This window comes from Oryctolagus cuniculus, chromosome 11 (assembly GCF_051225735.1).
Source record: "Oryctolagus cuniculus isolate XC-2025 breed Fujian yellow rabbit chromosome 11, ASM5122573v1, whole genome shotgun sequence".
NCBI lineage: Eukaryota > Metazoa > Chordata > Mammalia > Lagomorpha > Leporidae > Oryctolagus > Oryctolagus cuniculus.
In genome coordinates, this window is record NC_142877.1 from 17,069,981 (window position 1) to 17,074,056 (window position 4,076).

A 4,076-nucleotide genomic window follows, 5' to 3' on the forward strand; every position below is an offset into this window, starting at 1 on the left:
AACCCGGAGGAAATTAGTTAAAGGTACAAGATACAGTTGAGAATGCATTAGCAACAACAGTAGCCAGCAGCTGTGTCCTAATCAGAATGTCCCTACAGTCCCTGCTGTTTGACCTGCTGCCTGCTTCTCAGCTTGCAAATGCTTCCTGGAAGTTTAACCCAATATCCCACCCATGAATTCCTTTTCTGCTTCAATGAACCAGGTCTGTGTTCTATTGCTTGCAACTGGAACCACCTTTCATGAAGCCAACTCTACCATCTTCACTTGTCAACATCTACCTCCCAGGTAGGGTACTATCTTCCCACAGAAGCAGAGTGACTTGAAACTATGACAGGGTCTAAGCACAAGGTACAGACACAATAATATTAGGGATAATTGGAGGAAGGCTTAACAAAGGGACATTTGAAAAGATATGGGCAGGTTGTAGGGAAACTTCAAGGGATAGAATAGTACTCCAGGATGAGTCATGGTATAATTACCTTTCCAGGCACAAAATGATGAAGAGAGAGAAAATATAGCAGATCTGGAAGGAGATAAAGATCCATAATGAGACCTTCTCAAGAGAAACTGTGACCTTCAGGTGAAAGGCATAACCAGAGACAATTTCTCCAAAGAAATGGACACGCTGACCATAATTTCCTCCCTCCCTACCTCTGATCTCTTGCCAGGGGTCTCTTCTCGGACAGACCAGGCTAAGGCAAGAGGGCACAGAAAGCTACTAACACAATCCACAGCGTCAGCCTCCTAGGAAGAGAGAGTGGAGAAAATGAAGACTGGGTCTGAGTAGTGAATAGGGTCATGGAACATTTGGCACAGATATCTAAGATAAAATAGCTACAGGTGTCCCTATATGCTCACCAAGGAATTTGCCTAACCCGAGCTCTGTCATTCCAGTCCTCTCTCGGACAACTTGGGGCCAAAACTCCCTTAAGGCACAGAAACATACTCACAAGGTGCCGGGATATTTGCGAGTTTCCTTTTCAGGCCCCTTTACCTTGCAGGAGCACCTGTTTATTTTTTCATTTCCATTACTTCCTTCAACATTTCCCAGTCATCAAAGTTCCATTCCTTCCACTATAACATGAAAAACCCGGTACAGAAAGCTAAGATTTTTTTGGGTTAAGGGCAAATCTACAAATTACTGTTTCTGGCAAAAAACCATGGGCTATAAAGCCACAGTGGGACTCAGAGGCAGCCAAGAGACATAAACCTCAGATCACAGGGCACTCAGATCCAAGAAATAAACAGAGCAGAAAGCCATATAAGCCATTTGCCATTCCTATAAGCAATTGTCTGTAGGCATTTTCTAAGAATATTAGAGGAATACCAGATCTTCATTAAAACATAGTTCAGGGCCGGCGCCGTGGCTCAATAGGCTAATCCTCCACCTAGCAGCACTGGCACACTGGGTTCTAGTCCCGGTCGGGGCGCCGGATTCTGTCCTGGTTGCCCCCCTTCCAGGCCAGCTCTCTTCTATGGCCTGGGAGTGCAGTGGAGGACGGCCCAAGTGCTTGGGCCCTGCACCCCATGGGAGACCAGGAGAAGCACCTGGCTCCTGCTTTCGGATCAGCATGGTGCGCCCGCCACAGTGCGCCAGCTGCGGCGGCCATTGGAGGATGAACCAATGGCAAAAGGAAGACCTTTCTCTCTGTCTCTCTCTCTCACTGTCCACTCTGCCTGTCAAAAAAATAAATAAATAAATAAATAAAACATAGTTCAGGAAAAGTCTATGCTAGATAATATGAAGACCATAAGCAATTCTAGATAGAGAGACTGAATTCTTTGAAACTATATAAGTATTAAAGGATTTGATACAGGGATACAATCCCTTTAACAGAGACCATTATGAGATGCAGAAGCAGGTGGGTGAAAAACACTGACCTATGATTCAACTACTCAACTTTCCACATACATTTATTGAGTACTTTCTGCACTCTGGCCACTGACCTACAATTATAATCAAAGGTTGAAAGAGCCAGGACAGAATGCTTTCTTTTAGCTGTGTCTAAATAAGCCATTCACTATTTCCCTAGGGAAAAAGGATTATAAAAACAGCAACAGCTACCATGTATTTACTGGGCATGTAAGACACGTCAGTGTTGTACTAAACATTCCCCATTTAGTCCTAACTGCAGTTCTAACAGGTAAAAACTACTATGCTGATCCACATTTTACAGGTAAGGCATGGAAGTCAAGTGATGAGTATCAAGACACACTGAGATGGGACAATAGCAGAACAATATTTATAGTGTTTCGCTAGGTATACAACATTTGATATAAGAGGTTGCAAGTATGGAAACTTTACCACAAAAACTGTTAGGAGAGACAAAGAGGGGCACTATATAATGATTAAGGGATCAATTCAACAGGAAGATATAATGATTATTAATCTATATGCACCTAATTACAGGGCACAAGTTTATTTAAAAGATTCGTTAAGGGACTTAAAGGGAGACTTAGACCCCAATATAATAGTACTGGGGGACTTCAATACCCCACTCTCAGAAATAGATCAACAGGACAGAAGATCAACAAGGAGACAGTAGATTTAAACGACACTATAGCCCAAATGGATCTAACAGATATCTACAGAACTTTTCATCCTGCACAGAAAGCATTTACATTCTTCTCAGCAGTACATGGAACCATCTCTAGCATTGACCACATACTAGGCCATAAAGCAAGTCTTAGCAAATTCAAAAGATTTAGAATCATACCATGTAGCTTATCAGACCATAAAGGAATGAAGTTGGAAATTAGCAACTCAGTAAACCCTAGAAAGTATGCAAACACATGGAGATTGAACAACATCCTCCTGAATGAACAATGGGCCATAGAAGAAATTAAAAGAGACATCAAAAAATTTATGGAAGTAAATGAGGATAACAGCACAACATACCAAAACTTATGGGACGCAGCAAAAGCAGTGTTAAGAGGAAAGTTTATATCAATAGGTGCCTACATCAAGAAATTGGAAAGGCACCAAATAGATGAGCTTTCAATGCATCTCAAGGATCTAGAAAATCTGCAGTAAACCAGACCCAAATCTAGTAGGAGAACAGAAATAATTAAAATCAGAGAAGAAATCAACAGGATTGAATCCAAAAAAAGTTACAAAAAATCAGCCAACGAGAGAGTTGGTTTTTTGAAAAAATAAACAAAATTGACACCCCATTGGCCCAACTAAGTAAAAAAAGAAGAGAAAACCCAAATCAATACAATCAGAGATGAAAAAGGAAAAGTAACAACAGATACCACAGAAATAAAAAGAATCCTCAGAAATTACTACAAAGACTTGTATGCCAGCAAACAGGGAAACCTATCAGAAATGGATAGATTCCTGGACACATGCAACCTACCTAAATTGAACCAGGAAGACATCGAAAACCTAAACAGACCCATAACTGAGACAGAAATTGAAACAGTAATAAAGGCCCTCCCAACAAAGAAAATCCCAGGACCAGATGGATTCACTGCTGAATTCTACCAGACATTTAAAGAAGAACTAACTCCAATTCTTCTCAAACTATTCAGAACAATCAAAAAAGAGGGAATCCTCCCAAATTCTTTCTATGAAGCCAGCATCACCTTAATTCCTAAGCCAGAAAAAGATGCAGCATTGAAAGAGAATTACAGACCAATATCCCTGATGAACATAGATGCAAAAATCCTCAATAAAATTCTGGCCAATAGAATGCAACAACACATCAGAAAGATCATCCACCCAGACCAAGTGGGATTTATCCCTGGCATGCAGGGATGGTTCAATGTTTGCAAAACAATCAATGTGATACACCACATTAACAGACTGCAGAAGAAAAACCATATGATTATCTCAATAGACGCAGAGAAAGCATTTGATAAAATACAACACCCTTTCATGATGAAAACTCTAAGCAAACTGGGTATGGAAGGAACATTCTTCAATACAATCAAAGCAATTTATGAAAAACCCACGGACAACATCCTATTGAATGGGGAAAAGTTGGAAGCATTTCCACTAAGATCTGGTACCACACAGGGATGCCCACTCTCACCACTGCTATTCAATATAGTTCTGGAAGTTCTAGCCCGAG